Source organism: Odocoileus virginianus, chromosome 10 (assembly GCF_023699985.2).
Source record: "Odocoileus virginianus isolate 20LAN1187 ecotype Illinois chromosome 10, Ovbor_1.2, whole genome shotgun sequence".
In the NCBI taxonomy this organism is placed as follows: domain Eukaryota; kingdom Metazoa; phylum Chordata; class Mammalia; order Artiodactyla; family Cervidae; genus Odocoileus; species Odocoileus virginianus.
In genome coordinates, this window is record NC_069683.1 from 47,331,842 (window position 1) to 47,345,510 (window position 13,669).

At 49.3% G+C, this 13,669-nt stretch overlaps 1 protein-coding gene and 1 long non-coding RNA gene across 2 annotated transcripts in view; both read left to right on the forward strand.

Moving 5' to 3' along the window:
• The window catches only part of SMIM35 (small integral membrane protein 35), a 51,721-nt gene extending 43,017 nt beyond the window's left edge, over positions 1 to 8,704 (forward strand). The window contains exon 6 of the mRNA XM_070472805.1: positions 494 to 8,704. The gene's annotated coding sequence lies outside the window, so the exon portion shown is untranslated. The remainder of the gene's footprint in view (positions 1 to 493) is intronic.
• A 1,919-nt stretch (positions 8,705 to 10,623) lies between these two features.
• The window catches only part of LOC139037170 (uncharacterized), a 28,977-nt gene continuing 25,931 nt past the window's right edge, over positions 10,624 to 13,669 (forward strand). The window contains exon 1 of the long non-coding RNA XR_011490007.1: positions 10,624 to 10,750. This is a non-coding gene — a long non-coding RNA (uncharacterized lncRNA). The remainder of the gene's footprint in view (positions 10,751 to 13,669) is intronic.

Sequence of the window (13,669 nt, forward strand, 5' to 3'; positions counted from 1 at the left end):
ACTTTCTAAGCCTAGGAGCTGTCCCTGCTTCCTGGCTGGTGGACTGCATGATCACACCTTTCCTCGCCTGCCTTCAAGCCCATCCCTCTTCGTATCACAGTTGCTTTCTCCCATCTAAACATTTTCTCCTTCCAGCAGTCCCTCATGGACCCTCAGTTTGGTTTCTCTCTCATCTCCACATAGGACCCCACACTCAGCTTCTCTATATGTTTCTCCCTCTGCCCAGATGTGATGGTTCAGAGCAGCAGTCCCCAATCTATTTGACATTAGGGACCAGTTTAGTGGAAGATGATTTTTCCACAGATGGACATGGGGGACGGTTTCGAGATGATTCAAACATATTACATTTATTGTGCAATTTATCTCTACTATTAGTACATCAGTTTCAACTTAGATCATCAGGCTTTAAATTCTGGAAGTTAGGGAGCCCTGGTTTAGAGGAATCCTTTCCAAGACTCATTTCTTTGTCGTGTTCCCTTATCTTTTTCTGCAGGAGGAGGTTCCTGGCTCAGAATCCGCCCCTCTTGGGCTCCCCTGCCTTCAACCCCTGGATCTTCAAGGCCTGGCCTGGCCCCTCTTGTGAACACTGAGGAGTCTTCTCCTGGGACACCCCAGCCTGCAGCATGAGAGTCGCCGGGAGAGTCAGATTTCTGGGAACAGAGTCTGTGAAGTCACAGCGGCTTTCTCCAAGAAACCAAGAGATGGCCATTTCCTGAGGAGGAGGGGCCGGTTCCTGAGGGGCCCCCGAGTCTGTGCCCACAGGTTCCAGGTGCCCTGGAGGGCATAGCCCTCCCAGCTGGGCGGCGTGGGTGGGGCTCGGAGATCCAGAGGGGAGCTCTCCTTTGGTCATCCCCGGTCACTTCCCCTGGGGGACTGACACCAGGCTCAGAAAACCTGTCATATCCTCCACAGGCAAAATCATGTGGGAGGAAGGGTCATCCCAGACGCTTGTAAGCCTTCCTACCAGAAGCCAGCTTCCCCTGAGAGCTATGCACTGAGCTTAGGCCTTGACTCTGCCCTGCCCCCTCTGCCCTTTGTTCTGGCACTTCCCGCAAGTCCCCCCACCTCACTCCACAATCCCTCATGCCCTCCCACTCATCTGTCCACCACCTGTGTCTGTTTCCCTTGCTACTGACCAGCCTCTGTGCCTCCCAGACAATTTTGAGGGCAGTGCTGAGAACAGTCTAGAAACACATTCTTATTTTTAGGTTCCTGTGATGGGGAGGGCCTGGTGTAGATAGCTGTCTCTCCCATGTACTCCATTTCCTGTGCCAGGTCTGCCTGGTAATGTGGAAAGTGAACCAGAAATGGTGAGAATGGGGGAAGAGGAACCTGGATTAGCCTGAAATAAACCAGATAATGCACATGGAAAATCAACAACCAAGTATAGCTTAGTAGACAGGAGAACAGTTTGTTCATGAGTCATTACTCCTTCCTCCAGTCTATACCCTACTGGACCTGAGGTGGGGCCCAAACTAGGAAGTCAGCTTGCATGCTAAGCTGTTTCAGTTGTGTCTGACTCTGTGCGATCCATGGACTGTAGCCTGCCAGGATCCTGTCCATGGGATTCTCCAGGCAAGAATACTGGAGTGGGTTGCTGTTTCCTTCTCTTCTTTACCACTAGCACCACCTGGGAAGCCCCAGGATGACAATTTAGTAGGTACTTTATGCAGCGTTGTTCAGTCCAGAGGGACTGAATTCCTGGGGCAGCTGTGGATGGAGCAGGGTCTAATGGGGGCCCTGCCACTGCTGAAAACAGCAGTTAGAGCTACCAACCACTGGTCTCCCTGACGATGTCCCAGAACAAGGCTAACAATATACAGAGGCCCAGGACCGTAATAGGTGAGGAGAACAGTCACATTTGTCCTCCTGTCCTCTCTTTTCTGAAGCCTGGTTTCTTTCTTGCTTTGGATTCTAACAGATTGACTTGCCAGGGCCTGGGGGCCATTCTCCCGACAGAGCCAGACTGTGACTTAATAAGCCAAGTCTCTGCCTTTGGAGGTCTTCGGCCGGGCCCCAACTCCTCTATTCCTGGTTAGGTGGAGGTGGGGAGGGGCCCCCTAGACTCTGGATCCCTCCCTTCCTCGAAGGCCCATTGGGAGAGGTGGGGGAGGGGCTACGGGCTGACATGGTGTCCTTTCTCCTTGCACTTCAGTTCTGAGGGCTGAGCCACATTGCTTAACCGACGGGGGTGTCCAGTCTCAACAAACGCTCAGCTGTGCCCTGCTCAGTGTGGATCCTGGGTCTGCAGCCCCAGGAGGGCCTCCCTAGCCCCTGAAAGTGCCCAGAACTCAGCGACCTGGGGAAACCTCAAAGGCTAGGGTCCAGGGCTCAAGTGGTCTTGGCCCCAGGTTTGATGGCTTCAGGTAGGGAGACAGCGACAGCTGCCAAAGGCTGGGAGAATGGAGGGTATTTCCTATCCTGGGGAGCGGAACTGAGACTGGGCCACTTCCTCTTTTTGGGCCATCTGACGTGTTCCCTGTCCTCTCTGCCTCCCCCTCGTTTTCCTGACTTCCGTCGTCTGACTGGCTAGTGCAGCTTTCTTTACCCTGGACTCTACATGTTTCTATTGGGGGCAGATTCTGGCCCATTCAGAAATGGCGAGGGAGCTGATGTCTAGAAATGTGGCTCCAAGTCTGGTTATTTGCTGGGCACCCGACCCATGGCAATGCCAGCACTGCCCCCGCCACCCAGGCCCTCCCCTTCCTCGTAACTATTCTTCACCTCCCTGGCCCCAGGAGCCAGTCATGGAGAACCTGCAGTTCCGTGGACTGGCCGTTCCCAGGCCACTGACCGCCACCCTGTTCCTCTTTGGAGTCTTTGCCAAGGCTGTTCTCCTGCCTAGAATGCCTTCTCCCCCAGACCCCCACCCCCGGCCACATCCAGTCTCCATGGTTGGCTCAAGTCTCATCTTTCCTATAGCTTCCCTTGGACTCTAGACTTGATGCCACCCAAGCAGGCAAGGTTATGTGCCACAGGTTTTTAGTAACTGTTAAAAGTAGAGTCGATAGGAGGTGCTTATAAATGCCAGCTGAGTGGAAGGAAACACCCACTGTGGCCACAGAAGCCTGTCTGGTGCTAGAGAAAGATGCCCAGGCGACATGAGGAAGAGAAGAAACTGCTTATACAGTGTGGAGTCTGCAGAGTGCAGTGCACTTCCACACACGCTACTGTGTCTTGAGCCTGGTGGCAATCTTGTGACATGGAGATGATTATTGGCCCCATTTTACAAACAGAGATTGATGCTCAGAGAGTTGGTATTCTTTGCCTAAGGCTGCACAGCCAGCACCTGACAGAGTCGAGGCATCACGGATACAGCCCGACCTCAGGGCTTGGGGGGAGGAACGCTGTAGAACAGGGTCTGGTGTAGAACCTGTCCTGCCATGCTGTGTGGTCATGGGCTGTCACTTCACCATCCTGGGATTAAATTTCAGCATCTGGCATTTGAGGGACTACTTCTTCAAGACTCCTCTCTTTTACTTGAAGCAGAAAAAGAGTCCTATCTTTCTTCTTCTTTTTTTTTTTTTCCAAATCTCAGGGCTCTCTGAGAACTGGGCCGTAAAGTAGGCAGAATGCCGAAGAATTGATGCCTTTAAACTGTGGTGCTGAAGGAGACTCTTGAGAGTTCCTTGGACAGCAAGGAGATCACACCAGTCAATCTTAAAGGAAACCCTGAATATTCATTGGAAGGACTGATGCTGAAGGTGAAGCTCCAATACTTTGGCCACCTGATGCGAACAGCGACTCATTGGAAAAGACCCTGAGGCTGGGAAAGACTGAGGGCAGGAGGAGAAGGGGGCAACAGAGGATGAGAGGGCTGGATGGCATCACTGATGCAATGGACATGAACTTGGGCAAGCTCTGGGAGATGGTGAGGGACAGGAAAGCCTGGCGTGCTGCAGTCCATGGGGTCATGAAGAGTCAGACGTGACTGGGTGACTGAATGACGACTCTGTGTTTAGTGCCACAGGAGCTGGTACTTAGCAGGCACACCATAATCTGAGCAGCTGCCTGTAGCAGAAAAGAGAAGAGAAAACTCCCTGGGGCTCTCCATTGTCTTCTCTGGGAGTGACAGCGCTGCTTTCCCAGTTTAATCCCAGCTCCTCTGTGATTGGCTGAGGACTGCAGTGAGCATTGCTTATCTATTGGAGCCTTCTGCCAGGAAGAGCCAATTGCGTGTGGCCCTGGTGCCTGGCCACTCCCATCCAAGCTGGATTCTCCAGAGGCGAGCTTTTGCGCTCTCCTTAGTGGGTTCTGACTTCCTGTATCTGACGAGCCTGGGCAGTACTATATCTCATGACCACTGACCGAAAATGCCCTGCAGGCTCATTTCACACGCAGCTTCTCACCAGCAAGAGCTTACTCAGGTGTTCAGGCATCCGGATCCATTGTGAACTTTGAAAAAGGAAAAAGATGGAAAATCATCGGCATTACCATAAACTGTGCTTCCAACTAAATGAATGTGTCCTTTTATAGCATGTGCAGAGTCAAGGAAAATTATATTCCTTCTTCTCTGGTGGCTCAATGGTAGAAGAACCCGAGTCAGGAAGATCCCCTGGAGTAGGAAATGGCAACCCACTCCAGTATTCTTGCCTGGAGAATCCCAAGGACAGAGGAGCCTGGCGAGCTACAGTCCATGGGGTCATAAAGAGTTGAATACGACTTAACAACTAAACCATCACAGTTTAGTGCATTTCACATACAAAGAGGCATGTACAAAGTGTAGTGATGACTCTCTAACTCAGGAGATGGTAGGTGAAAGGTGATGGCTGCAGTTCCCTTTGACCCTGGTAGTTTAGGATCCTAAATATTACTCCGTCTTTCCTTTGACCCTGGCTAAGACCGAAGAGCGCTGAAGACTGGACCATTTCCAACCTATCCCTTCTTGAGCAGGAAGGTGAAACACTAACATGTGCCTCGAATCATTGAAGACAGGGACTTCAATGCACTGTCTCATTTCATCCTCCCTGTCTCTCAAGTGAGGGAACAGAGGCTCAGGGTCGGTGAAATGATTTGCTTAAGACCAAGCAAGACTGTATTTTTTCTGTAACTCTTCCTCACTTTTAGCCTCTGCCCAAGCTAGCAGCTCTCCGAGATCCCTGACCCCCAAGGAAGCAGGCCCCACCTTCTGGTCTCTCATCTCTTTTCCAGCCCCCTGGTGTGCTGAGAAGGGCTTCTCAGAACCCGGGGCTCTCCAGACCCTGTCCTCAGCTCTGAGCTTCTCATCAGCCCATTCCTCAATCTTTCTTTCATTTTTTATACCCCCTCTCACCTCCAAATCATCAAATTCTGCTCACTTTTTTTTAACTTTAAAGCAAGATTTTTAAAAAATATAATTTTATTTATTTATTCTTGGCTCTTTGTTGCTGTGTGGGCGTTTCTCTAGTTTTGGGGAGAGGAGGCTACTCCGTAGTTGCGGTGTGTGGGCTTCTCCGTGGTGGCTGCTGTTATTGTGGAGCACAAGCTCTGGGGCGTGCGGGCTACAGTAATTGCAGCTCATGAATTCTAGAGCACAGGCTTAAAAGTTGTGGCTCACGGGCTTAGCTGCTCCATGCCATGTGGGATCTTCCTGGACCAGGAATGGAACCCACGTCTCCTGCATTGGCAGGCGGAATCTTTACCACTGAGCCACCAGGGAAGCCTAATTCTGCCCATTCTTTATGTCAGCTCAATTTTCACTTCTCCAGAGAAACTCCTTCAAGACCTATGGCTCTCCTTGTCTTTTAGTTCTTAATTCCAGATCCTCTCCTGTAACCTAATTATTGATCATTCCCTTGTATTCATTTATTCTTGCAACTTCTATAACAGGTCAAGAACTGTGCTAGGCACCATGAGGGAATACATTCCCTCTTGAGATTAACCTCACTCTCCCCTATTTGATGGGTATTTCTTGCCAGCAAAATTCAGATCTTATGCCTTTTCTGAGTTCTTTATGGTGTCTTGTACAGCTCTGGCCATAGCCAGTGACTCCTCAGGAAATTATGTTGAAGGAATCTCCAGTCTCCACAGGGAATCTCGGTTGTTGCTTCATCGCTGGTCCAATCCTGGGTGCTCTGAAAAACCAGAACGTTTGCTTTTGTCTTCCCAACCTCAACCCTTTGATCATCCACCGACACAGATCTGGAGAAGGTGTAGATCTTCTATTTGAGTTTTTCTATTTGAGGGTTAAACTAAGGGATGGCCAAACCCATGAAGAAACTGGGCAGGTGAGGAGGGGGCTCTGAACTGCTGTAGCTTCCTTTTCAGTTATAAAGACTTGCTCCATGCTAGTGTCTCTGGTGCCCCTCTCTCTGGCCCAGGGTTCTGAGAACCTTGAAGTAGGAGCAGATGGGTCTCTCATTACTGTATTTTTAAAAGTGCTTAGTGATCAAAAAACCATCTAGAAGCAGTGATATTCAAGCAGTTCTAGTACAAAACAGGAAGCCAGTGGCCTGGTGAATTCTCACACTTAGGGACCAGAAGTGAAAATATTCTGCCTGCCCAGGGCAACAGCAGGTCAACAAAATAACAGGTGTGGTGGCCTTGGAGGCCCTGCCAGACTCCCTGCCTCCTAGGTTGTCCCTGCAGAGCCTTGGGGGCTGCCTCCCCTTCTCCAAAGCCTAGGAGGAGGTTTCTCATACACAGGCAGGGGGCCATGGGGAGGGAGAGGAGTGGAAAATGTAAGAAGCCTCATCTTCGGGTCTGGCCCCAGTAGCTGGTAGGCCCCAGGTGCCTCGTTCGTAATAAGGTTGCCGTTGGACTTGAGGATTCTGAGTTCCCCTCCAGCTGCAAGGCTGTTTCAGAGTGTGGGTGACTTTAGTTGCATGGGCCTGGAGGAGGGGGGCAGGGGAGGAGGTAGGCAGAGACATCTGAATGATTTATATATGTGTGCTTGCGTGTGTGTGCTGCAGAGGTGAGCCAAGGAAGAGAGGGATCCTGTCTTGTTGCCTGCTGCATTCCCAGAAAGCCTGCCCATGACTAGTGCTCAATGAATGTTTGCTGAAGGGGTGAATGGCTGCCTGCTCAATGTTTTCACAGTCCCCTACCTTGCTTCCTGACCACATCCCCTTGCTCTAGGCTTCCTGTTTAGTCTGTAGACCTGAGTACCTTCAATACCTAAGAGCTATAGGGTGAAAATAGCAGGGAAGGGAATAATCATGGTATAATGTGACTAAAACAAGAAGATGATAAGCCTGAAAATAAAATCAAATTTATGTACTGCCTGCTTTCTTTTTGGTGCTGTCTAACGTCTGCCAAGTATCCATTCGGCCCCAGGCTACTGTTACCACCATTACTATCTCATGTTTGGATATAATATTTCTTTGACATCTTTCACATGCGTTTCTCTGTGAAGAAATCATTTGTTCAGGTGTTCAGTTATTCATCAAAAATGTGTTGAGCACCTAGGCTATATATTAGCCACTGGTTTAGCATGAAGGATACAGAGATAAACCAAGAGGAGTCTCTGTCTCCAAGAGCTCATGCTGAAATGAGTACTGAATGTTGTTTGTACAATGAGAGCAGTGTGCCCAGTGCATACATGAGAGGAGTCAGATTGAAGAATATTCTCTCTATTTGGCAGATGAGAAGACTGGGGCCCAGAGTTAACAAGATAAGATTAAGCTAGGGCTTCCCTGGTGGCTTAGACGGTAAAGAGTCTGCCTGCAGTGCGGAGACCCAGCTTCGATTCCTGGGTCAGGAAGATCCCCTGGAGAAGGAAACAGCAACCCACTCCAGTATTCTTGCCTGGAAAATCCCATGGATGGAGAAGCCTGGAAGGCTGCAGTCCATGGGGTCGCAAAGAGTCGAATGTGAAAGAATGACTTCACTTTCAGGTTCAGGTGAGGGTAGAACCCAGGTCTCCTGAGTCCGTTCCATTCGTAAGCACTCTTTACACTCCCTGGGTTATTGTCTCTTCCCTTTTACCCTTGGGGCATCTCTAGACCAACCACCTTGCCTTGGAAGCCTGTCCATGCAGCCTGAGGGGACAGATGGACACTTCTGCCATGTGAGTGTCTTGCTTTCTTCACTCTGTTACATCATGCTGCAGCACTTGTTCTGCTACATGTGTGGTCTGTTTGTCCCCCGTTTGAATTGTGGGCTCAGATCTTACAATATTTCAAGTTTTGGGAGAGTCTCCCAACCTCACTTAACATCATCTAATAAACCGTGTATTTTACTCCTTTCAATTCAGTCCAGCAAATGTGCATTGAACACTCTAGCTGGACCGAATGCCCCTGCCATGACCCCCATGCATACCTCCATCACGGCAGGTTCAGCTGATGCCTCTTATGACCCCGTACATCTTCTTGGCTCCACCCCTAATTCTGGCCAGTTCTGAATGGACTCCAACTGACTTTGTGCTGATAAGTCTCTTCTCCAGTGGCCACTGCACATCACTTGCTTCCTGCACTGGCTCCTTCTGTTCTGGCGAAGCCCACACAGCACCTTGCACAGGAGCCTGAGAATGCAGAGGAGTCAACATCTCTGCCGGGACCTCAAGCACGGGAATTTAGGAGCTGATGGATCAGGACTTCTGTCAGTTCTCAGGGGATGGTTGGAAGAGGACTCTATATCTGCTCCAATTCACATTCCGGTGGGATCAAGGTCCAATTGCTCCCAGCATGACCAGCTTGATAAAATACTCTTGTTTTGGCTTTTTCTTCTCCTGGTCCCTTGCTCTTGTTCCCTGTGCTCAACTTCTAAATAAACTACCTGCCCACAAGTCCTTGAATCAGGCTCTTCTTCTGAATGGAGAAGTCTAGGCTGCCAGCAATGACCTCCTTATATTGTAAACCTGTCTGTATTCATTTATGTACTTGCTCGCTCATTCATTCCATCCCCAAGTACTAACTGAGTGTCTACATTCTAGGTTTGGGAATGTAGGAATGAAAGTGATAAAGTCCCTGCTTTCACATATCTTATATTTTCTTGGGAGTGACAGGCTATGAGTAAATAAACATATAAATAGATCATATCATTTTAGATAATGATAAGTGCTCTGAAGGCAAAAAGCTGGAGATGGAGGGATAGAACAGAGTTGGGGAGGATACTTGGATATCCTCCCCACTTGGATAGGGTGGTCAGTGAAGACTTCTCCAAGGAGGCTCCACTTGAGGAGACACTTGAATAAAATGAGGAGGGCATTCAGGAGAAGACCTGGGAGGAACAAAGGCAAATGACCTGAGACAGACATTAGATTGAAGCAGAGTAGGCAGGGGGAGATTGCAGGAGGTATGTTGGGAGAGTGGGCAGAAACCAGCTCATCTGGACTTTACCTCTCATTTGGGGCAAGATCAAAGGAGAGGGCTTCCAGCAGAGGAATAAGATGACCTGAGTCATATGTTATGAAGATCATGTAGGTTACTGTACTAGATTAAGTATACTGTATAAATTACACTGGATTAGACTAAGGGAGCAGGAGTGGAAACAAAGGGGCAGGAAGGGGATGAACAGTGGTCCAGGTGAGACAAGACAATGGATTTGACCAGGATAATCCTGTAGGGTGGTGATAAGTGGTTGGATTCACCTATTTGGAAGGTAGAACTGATTAGGACCTACCTGGTGGATCAGATGAGGGTTGTGAAGGAATGACTCCTGATTTTTTGCTATGAACAACTAGGTAAATGATGGTGCCATTTTTAGGGGAAGACTTGGGGAGAAATGAGTGTGTGAGTCCTGTTTTAGGCATAGTTTTGAGATGCGTGCTAGATATCTAAATGGAGCTGCTCAGAGGGCAGTAGAATTAAGAAGTCCTGCTCAGACATTTGGAAGTCATCAGCACCCAGATAGTATTTAAATTTATGGACTGGGAGATATCCTCTAGGAGTAGTGAGGAGAGAAGGGTTGAGTTTAACAGAACAGGCAGCAAGTCATCAAGCTGTTCTCCAAAGGAGTGACTCTCAGACTTTGGTGTGTATGTGAATCACCTGAAACTTGATTATTTGTAACTTACTGACTAAGCAGGTCCCTGGGAACTAGCCTTAGAAAATTGGAACCTTGGAGAGAAGCTTAGGAAGACATGTAGCCCCAGGTGGTTCAAATGTAGGTTATACTTTGAGAAACTGTTCTGAGGGATAGGTAGAGGATGGGAAGGGGAGGACAAAGAATAGTGCTAGCATTGGGGTGTGGAGAAGGCAATGGCACCCCACTCCAGTACTCTCGCCTGGAAAATCCCATGGATGGAGGAGCCTGGCAGGCAGCAGTCCATGGGGTCGCTAAGAGTCGGACACGACTGAGCGACTTTACTTTCACTTTTCACTTTCATGCATTGGAGAAGGAAATGGCAACCCACTCCAGTGTTCTTGCCTGGAGAATCCCAGGGACGGGGGAGCCTGGTGGGCTGCCATCTATGGGGTCACACAGAGTCAGACACAATTGAAGCGACTTAGCAGCAGCAGCAGCAGCAGCAGCATTGGGGTGACTAGGTAGCAGGATTCTAAAGAATGTTTCTGTTCTCTCAGGGCCATCATGAAGACTTACCCTCCACCAGCCCCTCCTTCTTTGTACAGGTAGAGGTACACAGTGTGGCACTCATACCCGGACCTCTGGCAGTCACATGTCAGTCTTTACGAGGCCCCGCCTCATGTCTACCCCAGAGCTAACCAGCCCTACAGAGCAGCTGAGTTACTAAAAGCCCTTGACTTCACCCTTGTGATGGGCTGTCATTGTCCAAGGAACAACAGGGCACCAATGACACTGGGATCTGCAAGTCAGGTGCCCAGCGCAGGTGTCACTAAGAGTGGAGGGATGGCAGCCCAGTTTTCTCAAGGTGAGTGATCATCAGATGAGTATTCTAACTGCAGGGGGGGCTTGATGGGCTTCTCCACACCTTTGGATGTGGATGCAAGCTAAGCGTATCATAGCACTAAAGTTTTCACATCTGAATCCTCAGCTCCGAGCCCTCATCCAGTGTCAGGTCTGCCTTGCCAACGGCTGGAGGAACTTTCCCTTGGCTGACTTGTCATATCGACTCCAGAACTCACCATCTCCCCTCTATCGCCTGCCCACATATCTCCCTTCCATGGCCACACTTCACTTTTTTCTTTACCATCCACATTGAAGTATGTGTGCTTAGTCACTCAGTCGTGTCCGACTCTTTGCGACCTCAAGGACTGTAGCCCTCCAGGCTCCTCTGTCCATGGGGAGCCTCCAGGCAAAAATGCTGGAGTGGGTTGCCATGCCCTCCTCCAGGGGATCTTCCCAACCCAGGCATCAAACCCAGGTCTCCGGCATTGCAGGCGGATTCTTTTTTTTTTTTTTTTTCCATTTATTCTTATTAGTTGGAGTGCAGGCGGATTCTTTACCGTCTGAGCCACCAGGGAAACCCATACTGAAGTATGATTAGTATCAATACCTCTGGTTCCTGTTTCTCTCACTCCAGCCAAATCAAGTCCTGCCAATTCTCCCTTCAAAAATGTCTTTAAAATCTGTCATTTCCTTTCCATTTCCACGGTCCCTGCTCATTCGATTGGATTATCATTTAAGCCTCTGGTGTGGAATGAATGTTTGTGGTCCTGCCATTCATCTGTTGATGTCCTAACCCCTGAAGTGCTGGTATTAGAAGGCAGAACCTTTGGGATGTGCTTAGGGTTAGATGAGGTTGTGAGAATGGAGCCCTCACAATGGAAAAAAGGGTCCTTGTAAGAAGAGGAAGAGAAACCAGAGCTCTCTGCCACCCCTCCTCCATCCCATCCCACTCAGTAAGGAGAAGGAGAAGCACCCATCATGAATCTTTAGCCTCATCTGCAAGTCAGGAAGAGAGCCTTCACTAAGAACTGAATCTGCCAACAGCTTGGTCTTGGATGTCCCAGCCTCCAGCACAATGGAAAATAATTTTGTGTTGTTGAAGCCACCCAGCCTTACAGTATTTTGTTGTAGCAGCTTGAGCCAATACATCTCCCGTTCCGTTTCTCTGCCTCTTGCCTTCATCTGCTGTGTGGATAGTAGTGTTTTTCATGATGCTTCTCAGTGATTTTAGTAACATATACTTGTTGTTGAGTAGCTTGGTGGTTACCTTCATAACCAGAAGGTGCCCTCCATGAAGCTGTGCATCTTTTGTTCACCACTCTTGACCCAGGGCTGAGTACCACGTTGGGCACATAGTAGAGGTTACTAATATACTTCTTGAAGAAATGAAATGCTGGTAAAGAATGCCTCCAACCAGTTCTCTCAGCTTTCTACCTCGTCCCTTCTGACTCACGCCTCGGGGGCTGACCAGGGTTATCTTTCTGAAACACAAATTTCACTGCACCCAACCCTTCTTTTGTCAGTGTTTACTGGACCCTGTCAGTGTTTACCAGCACCCTTTCTGAATGTTTATGGGAGTGATAACAAAGTTAAGATCAAGCTGATAGTGAGGAAAGGTGTGGTGGATCAGTAATAAAAATGATCATAAGTGATTAATACAAATGTTTAAATTGTGGATTTGCTTTAAAAGAAACCCCAAGCCCATAAGCACCACAGGAAATGATGAGTCATGCGTTCCAAGTATCTAGTGTCCTCTAGATTGGGGCTTGATAAAATCAGCCCTAACTGCTAGAACTACCTCGCTCGGTTACCAGCGTACTGTCCCAGGTGGGCACCATGCTAGCGCCCCCTTCTCTGCTGTTTGCAGGTGGGGCTCAGAGACACATCCCCCTCCCCCGCAACCCGCGCTGCCCTGGGGACTCCATTAGGTGAAATGGGTGGGACTATCTCAGGAGTCGTGCGTGCTCTGTGACCCTGTGTACATTGGGAATGGGGTGGAGAGAAATGGAAATCTTCGGGGAAGACAAGGGAGACCCTTTGACCATAGCTATTTACAAACTCAGGAAAGCACAGTTCAATAGAATTTCCTCTTCAGTAGAGTTGACCCATTTCCCCTCTCCTTACTAAGAGGAAGTTCCATTAGCTCATAGACACGCAGAATCTCCTATTCCTCAGCTTGGAAAAGCCCTCACAGGAGGTTTTCTCAGTGTCAGAACAGACCAGGCTGTTTCTTGGGGACTTTATTCCAAACTCCTGAGAAGTCTGGCAGCATCTCACCACTGTTTGGAGGAGCTCTCTCAGATTCTCCCATGGCCCTGGCTGTGCTGGGTGTTCTGAGCTGAAAAGGGGAGGAGATCCAGCCCAAATTCCCACTCATTCCACATCCTCGGACCCCCTCTCTCCTGAATCTTCATATTCAACGACTTGGCCAGCCCTCATCCAACCTGCCCCAGGGGCCTTTCCATTTCCAACACTCAGTTCCAGGAGAAAGTGACCAATCTCACACTTCTTACCAATCTGACAAGAAGACCTTTGGGGCAAAAGTCTGAGCAGGTCCCAAACAGTGTGAGATAAGTCAAGTTCTGTGAAGGCGATAGGATCAGTGCTTCCCCAGAACTGGTTAGTTTCTCAGATTAAAAGGGGAGAGGTGTGGTTGGAGACGACACAGTGGAGCAGAGACGTGGTATCCCTGGCCACCTCCTGGAGGATCCAGGATGTGACAAAGGGCAAAGCATACCCAGACTCAGGCCTTGAGCCCTGGGTCTGCTCCACCTGCTGGGCTGAGCTTGGGGAGAGCCTCAAACCCACATGTGGCTTTTCGGGGAAGGAGGAGGCTGCTTTTAGAATTGAATGCAGATGGCTTCCGCACTTATGAGAAGTACCTCTGGGACACACTTCCAGGCTAGGGGGAGCAGTTGGAGGGTTCCAGGGACACCGGGTT